The following is a 16,587-nucleotide window of genomic DNA, read 5'->3' on the forward strand; positions in this document are numbered from 1 at the left end:
ACTTACAACCTTTATGGGCTTCAGTTTTGATCTCTTTTTAGACGTTGATATATCCATGCTATTTTTAGTCTTGCAGTCTATTTTTGAGTAATAGCTACAAGACACAGTATTTTTTTTTAGCCAGCCTGCTGGCCCAAACTGTGCCAGACTCTCCTTCTTTTATACTGATTGCTGCAACATCCTTTCTCTAGTTGTGAGACACACACTCATTGACCCTGCAGCTGCATACACATTCACAGGGCTGCTACAAAATTTGTTTTCTTTGCTTGCTGTTTTGTCACTCCTTTCCACTGATCTCCTTACCTCAGTAAGAGAAAAATTCAACCCAACTTATACAAGTCCATTTATATTGTGGCTGATGGTATTTTTCTGTACGTGCAGATGGGCTTTGCTGTGCACAATGGGTGGAGCAACTTTGCTCCATGTGCCATACACGGGGAAATACTGTAAAGCTGCTCTCTACAAGCACAGATTGAGTTTCACTGATTTTAAACCATCAAACACACCTGCTTATCTTTGCTTTAATAACCTTCCAAGCCTATCTCCATTCTTTCCAGGACAAAATACAAGCTGAAATCCCTCCTTCAAGGTGATGCTGTATTTCCCTGTGCTTAGATTTTTACCCCTGCAACTTTGTTCTCTTTATCATGCTCCCTTTCGCTTCCAGGAGATGCACCAGGGAACATCTGCTTCCCAGAAGTTCCTTAGATCATCTGCAGTCAAACTGGCAATGGCAAATCTGTGGGTGTCCCACTACCCCTTGGGCTGGCTAGCAGTGATACTGCAGGGCTACTGCATTTCTTAGTGGGGATGACATAAAGTGGTATCACATCCTGCTCAAGTTCTTTGCATGCTGCAAACAAGATTGACTTGGATCTTAGAAATGAAAATAGACATATACAGGCTATAAGTTCATGCAGATGTTTATAGAGATTGCTTAGGAAATAAAGATCCCAATCATGATAAAAATAATGAAAGAAAATAATCTAGATTATTTTGGTAAATTCTGTTCTCTTACTGTCACACAGAATTTATCTTGCAGATTATGGTAGGTCATCAATCTATTATTTTGTTTTAAGATAGTAGTTTCTTTCTTCCCCAACCATATCCTAATATTTGCATTATAAAAAATAAAATAGTTTAGACATTTTAGTTTGTCTATGCTAGAAAAGGGTAGTGTTACATCAATGCAGAAGTAATCATTCATACCTATTGTGCAGACAGCATAAAAACAGAACAGAACAGCAACTCCAAAGTAAAAACTGGAAGAAATTAAGTGATGTAAGTCACCTCTCTATCATCCAAAGAAGGGATTTTGCCAGCATAAATGAGTTTGATTACAAAACCTCACAGTTCTTACTGCAATTATTGTACTAGGAAAACTTGTAGATCAAGACTGCCTACAAAAACATGACTGCAGAGCAGCCACCAATATCCCAAGGACTTGTTACACTGAAGTCAGTCCAGTTACAACTCTTGATTTCACTGAAAGTTATTCCAAGAATGACTTTCTCCCACTGGACTGGATTCCCTTTCATAACAGGAGCATAAAATGCTCTTCTAGTACAATCACATATTCCAGGAAATATGTAAAAGGAATTTTTTTTTAATATGGGGGAGGGACCGTGCTGTGAAGATGAATCATTTCTGTATTGGAATTTTTCCACTCCAGTAAATATCCAACCTCCCACCAGCATGCTTGCCCTCCTTATTTTGCTGGCTTGTGAGATTTTTACAGCTCCAGGTGGCCTCTTTTTCCCTCCTAGATAGCGCAACTCAGCCTCACAGCCAACACAACAGCTAACCAGAACTTTTTTTAGCTTGATAAATATATCTGTGTGAAGGCATTGTGTGGTGTGTGTGAATCCAAGTGGGGCCAAGGTGCGAGCTGGGCAGCACGCAGCCCAGGGCTGAGGCAGCTCTGCGCCAGGCAGGCGGAACTCTGTCCCTCCCAGCACATAAGCAGGGGGGGCTTTCAGCATATAGGGCACGGCCATGTAAATCCCTCTCAGCTACACGACTTCCCAGCCCCACATTTTAGTTTCCACCCAGTGCTCAGGTGCCTTGTGCTGGGCATGCTGGGTTTCCTGCAAATGGATGGCTTGGGTGCCTGGCCCCATACTCAGCCTGTGCTCTTCTCCTTTATCTGGGCTCTCCTATCTAAGCCTGACAGAGAAATAAAAGCACCATCTTACCTCCACCAGGAGAAATTAAGTTTCTGGGCTTTGAGGCAGGAAGACATGAGGAACGATCACTTAAGTTGGCTGTCACTGGTGGCAAAGTAAGCAGCTGGAATGGTGGTGGCTTTCCTAGGTATTTTAGAGCAGAGCTTGGGAAGCTGGAATGGGAGGATACAAAGTACTGCTCTGCTCCCGCCTCTGCTATTTCTGACTCCTGTGATGGTGTTATAGCATATCCAGCTCTCCAAGATCTTCTGGCAGCTCCCTGTAACAGCTTGACCATTTCTATGTTCTCTTGAGTGGTAAGAGCCAGTCCCAGTCCTGGTCTTTTATCCTTGGAGTGGCAAAAGTCAACTTTGCCAGTTCAGCTGGGGAGCCAAGAGAAACAGCTTTGGCCAGTCAGACGCAACCAGGGGCCCTGAAGTGCAACATTCCCTGGGTCTGCTCTACCAAGCACCGCACAAGGGGTTGACATGTTTTGGTACCTTCACTTATGATCAACACAGACCTGTTTCATTTTATGTTGCAACAGTCTAGGAAAGTGCAGATAGTCAGTGACTGGACCTCATCTTAGAACTCATTTAATTCAGGCCTTTGCACTGGCCAGTCAGCAGTTTTGCATGGAGCCAAGTGATGCTCAGACATCATAGGTGATATGGCCTGCCTATGTAGTTTCATGTGGTTCTAGCTTTGACTGTCATTGTTGTTTTTGCTTATGTTTGGGATGCTTTCCAGAGATGGTGCTTCATTGCCAGCATGTGTGTAGCTCCATAAGATGAGTGGTGAGGAAAGCCTGTTTTACAGGCTGCCTTCTAGCAGGCGTTCACATGCGGTCATCTCAGACCTGACTTTGCACTGAATGTGACTCAGAGTGTGTCCCTCACTGCACAGGGCAGGGTGGAGGCATGTGCATCTGGGCAAAGCAGGTGCAAACCACTGTGTCTTGGGGTTTCCTGACCATTCATATATGCAAATGGCCCTCCTCAGACACCGGGGGATGTGGTGTCACTCAAGGTGTTTTACCTCCCTGAAGAATCATGCCTTGGGCTTCCTTTCACTCCCCTGCTTGGGTAAGGGGAGTTTGCTTTAACATGTCAGGTTGAAAACTTCAAGTGGTTTAAGAGTTGCTTCACATGCAGCTCAGCTGTCACAGCTCAGCAGTAGCTGCCTCCAGGGGAAGGAGAGAGTGGGAAGTGAAGCACAGACACCCTACAGCTGGAGGACTCTACCTGTGCGGCTCTGCCTTTGGCTGTTTTTGTAAAACAGTGCAAAGTTTGTGCATTTCAGTATCTGCCCTGTGCACATATTCCTGATTTGTTAAAAGCCTGCCAGTTATTCTCCTTCATCTATTGCATGCCACTGCAGTTTATCCTAATTTGGTGTTTGGAAAAATCTTGTCACTCAAATTACACTAGCAGAAGGTGAAAGTAAGCAAGGAGGAAACAAGGACAACTGCATATATTCCATGTGGGTAGATTACTTGTTCTTTTCCTGTGGAACAACTGTGGATGTTTTTCTTACTTAAAAAAAACCAAAAAACGAAAATAAGGCAAAAAAACCCCAACCACCAACCAAGCCCTGACCTCTGGCTCATTACCAGCTTCAGCTACACCAGACATACCCAGCTATATGCACGTAGCTGAGTGATGCCCTCCCAGAGCAGGGCACATTCCAGGAACTTGGCTCTTTGGGATTAACTGTCTCTTTCATCAGCTTGGCTTGGACTACTGTTGCTGTTAATTCTGCAATGCAAATCTTCCTGAGAAAGACTCTCACGCTATTGATTACAAAACACTGCCATTTTGACAACCACCACAGAGGATCCAGCCCTCGGTGTTTTGGGCTGTTGTTACCAGAGATAGGAGCTGTGTTATTGATCACAGCCAAAAATGAAAATATGCATGCTTTGCACTACACAATGTTGAATATCTAGTGAAGCAAGATGAAAGTTATTATTTATGTCACTTGGGGGAAAGGGCTCTGCCAGAACGTGGGTGGATGTATTTTATCTGACATCCTATCCAACATTAGTGGCTGAGAGCAGCAAGCAGGAGAATTACAACACTTCTGCTTGTGAAACATCATGCGAGAAGCAGAAGGGTGTGGATTTGTCCACACCTCATTTTAGGTGTCTAAATGAAGCACCAATGTCAGGAGCAAAGTTGTCCTGGGTACTTCCTCAGAGAGAGACATGGTTAAGATTTTAGGAGGGATAAATTGCTTTCTGCAGGCACCTCCCTCTCTCTTGACCACAGAAGACCACACTGCTCCCCTCCTCACTGGCTGCAGCGAGGTAGCAGGGTGGCAGAAGTACTGCCAGAATGGGAGAGACTGGTACTTGTTTGGGGCCTCTCTTAAGGAAGGGAAGAGGGAAATGCTAAATGATTGGCTCAGAATTCCTCTGGTGGGGGGACAGCCACAGCCAGCAGTAGTTAGCATGTACAGCAAATCCTGTTATCTCCTGCCCAGAGGTGTGCTCCAGAGGAAGGTTGTGCTGGAACAGTCCCCATGAGGTAAGAACCTACTGTAATGCCAACCCTGAAGCTCTGCTGATTTACAGTAGGATGAAAATAGCCCTCAGAGGTTTCACACCCTGCAGGTACCCATTACTTCATCTGGCTGCAGAAAGCCCCTGCCAGCAAGGAGAGGGAGCAGAGGTGGGGTGGCTTCAAGCAGTATTTGGAAAAGTTCCAGGTCTTACAAGGCCAGTAAAATGCTGAATAAAAAAGGTGGGTGGTTTAGTAAACCTGGCATGGCTAGCAATGACAAAGTGACAAAGGGCATTTTCCTCGTGGTCAGCCTCAAGGTTGGGAAGGAGGGGCAGGTGCAGCTGTATGTCAGAGCAGGTGGTGAAAGTGTGCATCGCTATGATCACACAGAACAGCAGTCCCCAGGGGATGATAATGGCTTTGGGGGATCTAAGGTGCTCCAGATGAGTTGGTACAATTGACAGAGCTTACAGTCCTATTGCCTGACCCTCACTCTCCTCTGCCCTTTCTTCCATGAAGGAGGTTTTGAAGTCCAAAAATATGAAAGAGCACTTCTGTGTTGTTCTTTAGCACCTGACTGTCTGCCATAGTTAACATGCTGTTTTTAAAGTAGTTGGGTCCAGAAAAGATAAAGTTAAACCTTTCAAAATACACATTTCTTTTCCTTTATGGGGAAAGGCCCTATGGATCTGTAGCCATAACATGGATGATCAATAACAGTTGTGTGCCTCCCCTTCCTTCTCCTCTCCCCAGGAGCCTGTGTGCCCCTCTCTTTCAAGTGCAGTAGTGTGTGTGTTTTGGACAGAGCAGGTGCTGGCTCAGGCAGGTCCCCACAGACACTTGTGAGGGGCAGGGCACAGAGCAGGGCACACTGCAGTGCTGGAACAGGGGCAGAAACACCACACAGGGGCTCAGTAACCTGCCTGCCTCAGAGCCTGCTCGCTTCCTGTCCCGTGTTGGAGGAAGCACCTGGGCTGGAGAAATGAGCTGTTCAACTGCTGCCAAAGATAAAAATGAAGAACGCCTCTGGGAAACTGGCAGCTGGAGAAATAGAAGAGGATTTTGTATTTTGAACACCACTGTGAGAAAAGGGAGTGACCTTCCCTGAGGGCTGGGAGACAGAGGTTCAAAGATTTGCCTCTCAAATCTGTGCAACCAGTGAAACTCCTGCTTGTGTAAGACCAGAGTTAAGGAACACCTTCCTGGGACACCACCAGCAACTGCTGTGAGGACAGGGGCAGGAACAGGGATTGATTTCTTGGAGCACTGGCCTGAGTCACTGCAGGCAGCCACGTAGCAGAGGTTCTTTGGAAACTAGAGATCTCATATCGAAAAGCAGCAATGTTTGCTGCTGCCTTCCTCTGTGAGTAGTCTTTTTGGTCATGCCTCTGGTAACTAGGAACTTTGCTCTCATTTCAAGACTTTGTCTGCTGATGACCAGTTTGCAGTCAAGTATTTTTTGAGTCAGATCGTCCTTCAATTTGAACAGTTTTACTTTTTCCCTCCTGTCCCCCCACACTGTTTATGGTGAGAAATCATAAGATCTCTCATCCTTTGCTTTTCTGAAGTTCTTCCAATGTCTTATAGAACGGGCTGTTTATTCCCTGTAATGTTCCTGGATATCCTGGATATATCTTCACAGCACCTGTTCCAGTTTGAGAGCTTGCTGAAAATAGATCTAACTGGAATAGTATACAATATTCCAGATGAAGTTTCTCTAGTGTCTTTTCAACAATGCTATTAGAAAAATTTCTACTGCTTTTCTGTCTGATTTTTACTACACCATTTGACTGTATTTGTATAATTTCATCTCTGAGAGATTTCTGCCTGTGATATCCATGACTTTTTGAGTACCAGCAACACCCTCCAGCTGTCTACTGTTGACAGATTTCATCACAGATCAGTCATGTTTCACAACACCCCTGGTTTTTTGGTGTTATGGTTTGTTTTTTTTTTTTTAATATCTGAACTGTCAGTAAAAACATTGAAAGTCCTAAGACTGGTACTTGTGGAACCCCCTCATGCCAGCACAGCACCTGTCCAATGCAACTTGTATTCTTCCCTTAAGGCAGTTCCTCACTGCTTTACAGTTTGCTGACTAATCTTCATCTTCTCCAGTTTGCCTTTTAATCACCAAAGTTGTGGCACTGAATCGAATGCTTTGTTGAAGTCCAATAGCTGAGACAGACTATGTTACCTCTGCCTAAAGAAGGACTGAGTTAATCACATCTAAGAAAGGTAATTGCTTAGTTTGGCATGATGTAGTTTTAAAAGACTCATCTTGCATCTTATCCTGTTTCCCAGCTACTCATTACATACAATTTGTAGTTATTCATTCTCTAAATTTGTTCTAAAGCTCTTGATATGCAGCTGGTGGATAATCTGGTGACGACATGCTTTATACACTTGCTTGTAAATCAGATGCAGGATTACTGTGTGGCAGATTAATATGCTGTATCCTCTTGTGCTTTCATCAACTTTTAACGTGGTCTGGTTTTAACTCTTATTAGTCAGGTGAGCGCTTGCTCATGAAGGTGTAGGCAGATTCCCTGACCTTATTCAGGACTGTCCATACGGGCTTTATGTGTTTTCATGCATTTTATGCTTTAGTTCTCAGGTTGTGCCCTGTGTGAATGCCTTGTGCCTTCGGGCTCTTGGGAGAATGGGTTGTAAAATTTGTAAAGAGTTGCTTGGCTGACTGCAGAATATAAAATTAGTGTTTGAAAAGGGAGAGCAAAACAGCCAGGGTAAATGCAGTTTCTCCTTGGAGTCACTCAAGTTTTTTGACAGCTGCAGTGTTGCAGGAGAAACTCAATGTCATGGGAACAAGGGAATTTGTTTTCATCAGAGAGTTGCTTTCCCTGCCAAGCTGGCAGCAGCTATAGATGAAGCCTTAACAGGGAAACACTTTCATACTGCCTGTGCTAGGAGGGGAGTTCTCCAGAAATGACTAAGTGACAGGATAGTGACCTTCACCTTCTGATCTTCTTCCATCTTCTCACTGCCCTTGTTCTGTTTTTAGGTTTGTTTTTGGTTTTTTGTTTTTTGTTTTTTTTATTTTCTTCTTAACAAGATACTGGATGGCAGTGAACACAGGGATGCCTACAGATTTGCGCATTGCAAGGGCAGAATTCAAAAGGTGAGAAAAACAAGTATTGTGTAATGCTCAGTCCTCCAGCTCAAACAAAGCTAAAGTTTCATTCAAACCTCAAGCTGTTTCTTACAACCATTCTGAGGATCATCCCCACAGCCTGCTCCCAGGTGTGGGATATTCTGGAAGAAGTTAGTTTTTAGCTTTGAACCTGAATCAAGCCTCTGTCATTTATGGGCCAAACATCTCTATGAGTTAGGTGATCCACTGTGTTTTGTCCACCACAGGGAGGGGAGAGAGATTCCTTGAGGTTGAGCGTGTAACTTAACAACCCTAGAGGGACACAGCCCAAGATAAGAGTTAGAGGGGACTCTGATGGCCAGCCCAGTGATAGTGTTTGTTTTTGCAAGTGTTGGAGGGTGTGTTCCCCAGACATGTGAAGAAACAGCAAGGAAAATACCTGTTTTCAAGGGTGAAAGGGAGGTCAGTGAGATGAGCTTTACAATTATTTGCTAGTATGGGCCTCCTCAATGTTCTCTCTATACAGTAGGATATAGGCACTAATAAGTTGGAAAAAAGATAGCCACAACTCTGTGGATTTAGAAATACACTGAAACACTCTTTGCTTTTTAAATTCTATTTCAAAATTCTTGCAAACAGACTAAAATTTCTCTGCCATGGATATTTCTGGGATGGTCAAAGCACACTAATTAATGTTTTGAAGTGTGCTGTCTGCTGTACTTGAGATGCTGCTGTCATATATCTAGTTTAATCCACTTCTGATGCTGCCAGCTACATAAGGCAGATCTCTGTCATCACTGACCAGTTTTGTCCCAGACCAGTTCCTGGAAGATGTTCAAGCTGCTGACTTGCCATGTTGCTGCTTTAGTCATTATTGGGTTTCCTCCTCTTCCTCAGGGTCACCGTCTCTTCTTTCCTCTTCATGTTGAAACAGGGCTTGTTGAAGGACCTGGTTATCAGGCACTCTCAAAACATGGCCAAGGTCAGTCTGTTTTCTCCACTGTACTGTTTGTACAGCTGTGGGTAATCACACAGGCTCTGAAATCTCAGCATTCCTTTGGCTCTCTGGCTGCTTTATGATCACTGTCCCCCTGCAGGCATCTGCATTGAAGCACTTTGATTTCTGGGGAATAGACATGTCCTTCCAAGACTTCAGCTTGTACAGGTGTATGTGTAATGTGTAATTTAATAAGACTGGCTCAAAAGGGCTTACAGGGAAGCTTAGCATTGATACTGATGACTTCCATATGGGATGTATTCTTGTCATGGGAACAAAAGAAGTATTTCACCCATTTTGAGATCATATTCTTGGACCAGTGAGTGGAGATATGCATGTCATCTATAGGTATCCTCATAAGACCTGTGCTCCAAGCTTACCCTAATTTGTTCGTTACCCTTACATAGCCTGTGATAAACTTAGAAACCACTAATAGAGGCATTTAAAATTAGGATTAATGTTTCAGTTATTACAGTTTTCTAAACAAGTGTTGATTCTCTGGGGTTTGTTGGAATAGGTGGATTTTCCTGGAGGACAGGAAATAAAAATTTCATGATGACTTTTTAAAGGTGATTTTTAAAATATAAATGCTTATAAAACCTTCATTGATTTGCACTCTGGGGCCTTCACACTGTGACAGAACTATAAAATGTTCAGTCTGTAATGAGCACAGTTTTAACACGATTGCATTTTTTCAGGTCAGAGCTGATCATACAGCACAGCACTCAGGAATAGCTGGGCCTGAGTTTTGGAGACACCTTCAGAAGTAACAGCCTGTGACCAAGTCACAGCTTTGGCATACATATGAAAGTTTCTGTGAGGAGGTTTACAGCTCTCAGTGTCCTCAAGGTCATCACCCATGCCACAAAATGACACTGTTAGACTACTACCTCTTCTCCAGCTCATTTTGAATGGACAAAGATCTGTAACACAAGAATACTTCCTCTACTCATCTTGAATTCTTTGTTTTGATGTAGCTGTGTCAAAACCCTCCCCTGAGACCAAGCATAAAAATTCTGGTTTCTGTGCCTGGACCAACACAGATTTACCTTTCTGCAGAGTATGAGAAGACTCACAAGCCCCCTGTGGCACAGGGACAACAGACAAAGCCTATTAGTATGATGACAAAACATTATTCCAGAGTACCTGGGCATAAAAAGGCAGAATTAACTCTGTGTTAGCATTTAAACAACCAGGTGAAACCTGTCAGTACTGGTCACTGTGACCCACTTGAGCAGAAGAAACTTGGATGAAAGCAGCCACTAGGTGTGGGAAGGTAAAAAGCTATGTAGGGAACTAGATGGAAAAGCACCACCCTGAAGCAAAGGCTTCTTCAATACAAATCTGTAACTGGCACCCACTGCTCTTGACCCCTCATAATATGGCTAGCTTAAGCAATGCCAGTTCAAAAGGCAAAAGGCCATTCTCTGTGACCAAACTGGTCATGTATCAGTCTCCTTCCCCTTCCTCATCAGGTCTGGAAGGTCCCACTCACCAGACAGAATTCTTCTCCCTGTTCCCTATCAGCCTCAAGGTTCCTGGGCCCTGGGCTCCCTTCCTTACCAGCCTTGAAGGTCCCAGACACCCAGGCTGTGATGATACCATCACAAAACAGGGAGGTGTGGCAGAACACAGAGCACTGTCTATAAAATCAAGCACTTATGAGACCACAGGGGGACTTGGACCACAGTTGCCACTGGACAGCAGAACCCATGATCTCCCAGTGGTCAGGAATACTTTCACCATCATCTGCTTCCCCAGAGTTCTGAGTGACTCATATTTTTCCACGTTTTTATTCTATATTATGATTATTATATTGATACTGTAAGCCAAGTTTAAGATTTGACCCATTCTGCAGAGCATCCAGGTCATTAGGAACTGTAAGCCAACCTGTGATACAAATTTTGAGCTAAGCTACTTAGAAACTTATGATATGCTGATTCTAATGATAAAAATCGTGTTTGATTCTGGTCACAGAATTGTATGCTATGCCAATCATAAAATTCTGTTTAAAAAAATAAAGCTTTAATTATAATTACAACTTCATGTCATCATCCTTCCACCCCATAGTGTTGGGTGACAAAACAGCTTTCATGTAAAATGTTTTCTGGCCCAACTGGGAATAAAGCACTTAGAAGAAGCTGCATAAAAATACCTGGTGCAGATGTAGCTATTTTTTTCAGCAAGAGAATATATTTATTCTGGTGTAAGTATATCAAATAGCTCATTCTCCAGTGTAATAAAAAGCAACAGATGGCTCTTCAGCTCTGCACTATGGAAGGGGTCTATTAAGTGGAGTGGCCAACCACAGAAAAAACAGTCTGATGAAGTCACAGAGACCAGCAGTACCAACAGAGCCTATGCTCAGGGGGCACTTAATATCCATTTCCCCCTATAATCACCATAGACTCTCCACATGCACCAGCTGCTAATGTTAGTGCTCCAAAAGCCAGAGGGTTTTGCACTGGAGCATGTAGGAGGTGTTTGGTTTGTTTCTTTATCCTGCAGAACAAGGGGAGCTTCTTGTTGGGGTTTGGAGTCTGTCGCTGGGAGTGGTTAATATGAGGTGTGCAGGATAGCTTATGCAGGGAAGGTTCCCCTAACCTGTCATTTCTTGTGTGGGTGTGTTTTGCCCTGGAGCAACTTTAACTGCTTTTTTAACAGAACTTTTTGGTGGGAATTCTTAGGAAAGCATTTCTCTAACTACCTAAGCCTTGCTGTGTTTTTTTGGCCCTACCTAAACCGCAGCATAAAATATTCTGTACATTGGGAATTCTCAAGAATTGATAGTCATCTCAATGGCACCCAATTTAAAGGTAATTATTCCTGATTTACATAGGCGTGAATAAGGGCTTTCCATATATAATATAATATATTGCCTCTCTCAGATGGAGACACAAAGGCCATTCTCAGATTCCTTCTTATAGAGAGTTAAGTGCAGATGAATCAGATTAACTCCTTTGCCAAGAGCCATTTCTTCCAAGCTGCAGCATTGGAGAGGACCAAGAGGGTGAAGGAAAATATGTATTTGGCACTGCAGTGCAGGGGCAGCAGGGGGTCCTGAGGGCTGTAGGAACTGAAAAGCATCTGAGATTCTTTAAGGTTCATATGGTTCAGATATGAGAGACCTAGACACGCATACCAAAAATAAACAAACAAAAAAACCCCAAGCAAATTCTGCTGTTATATAATTGGATTTACCTTTTCTGATGAGAGCCATACCCTCAGGTTCCCTCACTTTCCTGACTCCCAAAGCTGAAGGAAACATTTTAGGTTTTCTTCGTTTGCAGCTCTTACTCCACCAACATCTTTTCCAAAACTACAACACATTATAACTTTAGCTCTTACATTTTCTGTGTCCTGCCTCCACGCTGTGGCAGAAAAGCCCAGCATTTATCAATCAAGCCAATCTGGAGCATTTCTACATTTTCCTTGTAGAAATACAAAGGATCATATCATTTCAGTTAGACTTTGCAAGGGGCTCAGACACAGAGCAGGGCATGGGAGAGATGAAGGAGAAAGGTTAATTTCTGCATTTCACTTCTACTGCATTAAGGGTGTTGGTGTTGATGCAAAATAAAGATATTCTCACCTTGAATTCCTCCAAAGCAATTCTTTTATGTGGTTGCCTCAGTAGAATGAAATCTTTATGAAATAGCCAGCACACCCACCCAGACATAAGCCAGGCACTAACTGTTCATGTTTAGAAACAAACTTTCCCCATGGGTACATTATTCACAGCCGGTCACTTGCCAGTTTTCCCTTGGAAGATATAAACTAAACATTAGGAGTAAAGACGATGCATAGTTTGGGCTCTTTTTTTTTTTTTTCAGATGGATGTTGCAGCAAATCTGTGGGTTCTCTCTGTCCTTTTTTCCACTCACTCGTTTACAAGTCAGCTAAATTGATGGTGCATTCCTAAAGTCTTCCTGCTGATCCACTCAAAGGCTGCACCATGGTGTATTAACACTTGCATCCTGAAATCTCAAATTCTACCAGCAGTAAAATATTCACAGCTTTCAAACCTTATTCCAGGAAATGAGGAAATCATCCTCCTGATCCATCCTGCCACTGCTGTGGGCATCTCTGTTGCCTGAGAAACATAACAGGTTGTTGTTATAACAGCTAGAGACCAGCTGACCTCCCCCTTCCTTTCATCAACCAGCTGCGAAACTCCTCGCTCATGGAACAGTCTCAAAGTGAACATCTGACCCCAGTTTATGCAATTCCCCTGTGACTGTTTCATAAGCTTTTTGTCACTTCACTTCACTCAATTGTTTGTGGAAAGCTTTCACGGTCACCCTGGCTAATGGAAACGTTTCGGTGTGACAGCTTGCCCCGTGGCTAAGCCCTCCATCTCCAAGGCAACCTCACAATCTTGCTCTAGGACTACTGCGCCATGTCATGAGATAAAATGAAACCCAAAAGGATACGCCGGGATAATTCCAGCTCTAACTATCCATAGTGCTATTCTGCTTTAGCAGGAACTTTAGGAAACATTCCCAAGCTGGTTATTTAAACATGGGAGGGCACCACAAAGATAGCATTTGTCTCTAAAGATATACAAACCATACAGGGGCATGAAGAGCTACACCATGAGCTCTGCCAGGGATCCCAGAGATCTTAAACAGTTTCCACGGAGCTACATCAAAATGATTGAGGGCAGAAAGAAATGGTAATTTCATGTGTCTGACAAATCACCTGGGTCCTACCTCTGTGCAGCTCCATTACTTGAAGCTGTAGGTATTGAAGCAACCTCACTAGTGTGGTTCTTGAGCTGGACCCACCACACTCCTCTGTCTGCCCTTCACAGAGTTCAGCTGAGTCAGTGTTAAACTTGGGCTTTTACAGGAAAGGAAGGATTCCTTTCCTGCTCCCTTGAGTGTCATGTCAAGGTAGTCTCTGCTGATAGTACTGCAGAGGACCAGAAGCCTCACTGAAGGACATTTTGTAGGAGTGTTGCTGAAGCAGGTCATTGCTCAAAGCAGCAGACTTCAGGGATAAAATAAATGGAGAAGATCCAACCCCCTACAGTGGCTGTTTTCAGTTGGTTTCCCCACTCAGAAAGTCACAGATCCTGTCTGGTCTATGCACTCATGCACTGTCCTCACAGCCCTGAGTCTTGGAAAACACTTCTTTCCCATGTGAAAGCTGAGTTACCAACCTTGTCTTAGGATCTGGAGCACAGTCGTGTGCAACTCATATACAACATCTTAGTGTGACCTTAAGTCTCTGAGAAAACCTTGTTGGTTTGTTGTTACCTTGTTTGGGTTTTGGGATTTAGGGTTTTGCTCTACCCTAAATCCTCACAACTCCTTTCTCCTACCAATTCCTCCTTCAAAATGTTGCTATTCCACCTTCACACTTGGGGAGGTGCAGGTGCCATTCTCTTCAGGCATAAAGAACATAAAACTGTAAGGGGAAGGGAAAAGGTTTAAATACCAGCTAGAAGAAAATGAAAAATACTGCAACTAACCTGTTACCAAAGTGGTTTAACACTGCCACATTTAAGTGGATTGTTTCAGAAGAAAACCTTCAACCAGTTCTTTTTCACAACAGCATCCTGTTGAAGTCAAACAAGTTGAGTATCTCAGTGCACGTGCAAAGTGTCACTAAATCCAACAAAAATCAGCTGAAGACCTGACCTTCACTCCCTACAATTGGCTGAAAATTCTCCACTGCTGGGAAGCATTCAAAAGCAGGCACTCTTTCCACTCTCCTGCAACATCGATATAACCAAAACAACTCTGCTTTTTGTACAAAGAGCTGCCAAGAACAGGGAAATAGCACAGTTAAAAAAAAAAAAAAAAGGTATGTGTTTCCAAAAGCAGTTTTGTAGATCTTCTAAAACAAAAGGCTGTGCCTGAATGTGTGCAGTGATAACACCGACACAAATCATTTCATGTCCTGATTTTGCCCCATAGAAAGCAGAAATCTCCTGTGCAGCTGGTAGGGCAGCAATCAAGCTGTTGCACAACTCAATATGCACATCAGGCCTGAGGAAGTTCTGCCGGGATCCTCTTTGTCCTCTGTTTTTCAAGAGTGATTGAAATCTGTTTTCTCAGATTAGGAAAATGGAGACAGGTTTTATGTTACACTTTTGAATAATTTTGAACATTGCATGACAGTCACGTGTTCTCAACAGTTGAAAATATCAGGTTTGAGCAACTCCTCCTTGGCTGCCTGGAGACTTTAAAGCTCACTGTCCAAGTTTTACTCCTCTGCTATCTGAGTGAGGTGATTTACTGTCCTCCAGAATCTGTTGATGGATTCACCTGATATTCAAGTTTGTCAAAAGCTGTCTTTGTTTGTTTCTTAAACTCAAAAGACCTGATACTGGGCTGATGTCCCTGCTCTTCCAGAACTCCCACAGGCTGGGCTCTGCTAACTTTCCACTCTGAAGCATTTGCATTTCACAGCTGGGCTTATCTGATTTCTAGTAAGGTGCAAGTTCCACCCAAAGATTTTTCCTTACTCAGGATGTTTATAATCACTCCTGGAGGCTCTTTCCCTCTGTCAAATCAGATCGACCAGTTGACCAACAGATTAAAAAATTATTAAGGGTGGGGAGGAAGGACAGGCACACATGCACACCCACACACAAAGGCTGCAAGCACTCTGCCTTTGTGCTCATATGAGCTTTGTTTCCTTGGGAATCCAGCTACTAAAACAGGCAGCAGCTGTGACAAGAAATGAGATCTAGCAGCAGAGCAGCAAGACTGATGATTTGCAAACCTTTTGATTTAGGGATTTGCAAGACCCATCCCTTTTTTAAACATGTCGGAGGAATCCATCAGGGTGCATGTGTAGGGAAGTATGAATCTAGTGGGCAAGCAGACTTTTCGTAGCTTATCATCATAAGAAGTGAAGCATCTTCGAGTGCCCTTTGTGCTGGGAAATATTTACAGTGTGCATCCATCTCCTTCGTGCTCAGTCCTGCAGTGTGTCCTGAGAACACTCACCCTAAGTCTCCAGTAGAGGAAACATAATTTTTACCAGGCCTGACTAAACATAGGATGCAAATAACCTGAGTTTGGGCATTTGTCTCCTCTGTACCAGCAGCTACATCTGCTGCTTCTCAGATTTCTTTTCCTGCTATCAGGTGGCTTCACAATCAGATCTTTTCGGTGTACAGTTAGCGTCTCCAGTTTCCAGACCCTGTCTCAGTGTCAGTTTGCCATCCCCCCTGGCCTCCTTGCCCTGGCACACCACGTGGATGGGCACTAAGGGGAGCAACGTGGCCCCTGGTGCTGTGCTGTCACCTTGCCTGGAAGGAGAGCACCTGGATCCTGATGGGGAGGGAAGGGGCACTAAGCACACAGGAGTGGACAGGCAGTAAGCAGAGGACACAGTCTCAAGCTGTGCCAGGGAAGGTTTAGGCTGGACGTGAGGAGGAATTTCTTCACAGAAAGAATGTCACAGCTGGACACTGGGATGGGTTCTCCGGGAAGGTGGTGGAGTCACCAGCCCTGGAAGTGCTTCAGTGTTTTACGTGTCCCTAGACGTGGCACTCAGTGCCATGGTCTGGTTCACACGGTGGTGGTGTTCGGCCACAGGTTGGACTCGATGATGTCAGAGGTCCTTTTTAACCCAACTGATTCTGTGATTCTCTGGAAGCACCGTAGTCCTGATGTGCCGGGGAAGGAAAGGGCAGTAAGGAGTCAGTCGGTGGGTGAAGGGAAGGCAACATGACAGCTGCTTTGTGCGGGTCTGGGCTGAGGAATGGCGCTGGGTTTCTGCGGGTCCAAGCCGAGGACCACCGTTGCCCCGGTGGCGGAACACGCCAGCCACCAGCGGGACGGCGGGCAC

General features: G+C 44.1%; 1 long non-coding RNA gene across 1 annotated transcript in view; it reads right to left on the minus strand.

The window, feature by feature from the left end:
* The window catches only part of LOC118684992 (uncharacterized), a 55,355-nt gene that overhangs the window by 12,245 nt on the left and 26,523 nt on the right, over window positions 1-16,587 (minus strand). The window lies entirely within an intron of this gene.

Source organism: Molothrus ater, chromosome 3 (assembly GCF_012460135.2).
Source record: "Molothrus ater isolate BHLD 08-10-18 breed brown headed cowbird chromosome 3, BPBGC_Mater_1.1, whole genome shotgun sequence".
Taxonomy (NCBI): Eukaryota; Metazoa; Chordata; class Aves; order Passeriformes; family Icteridae; genus Molothrus; species Molothrus ater.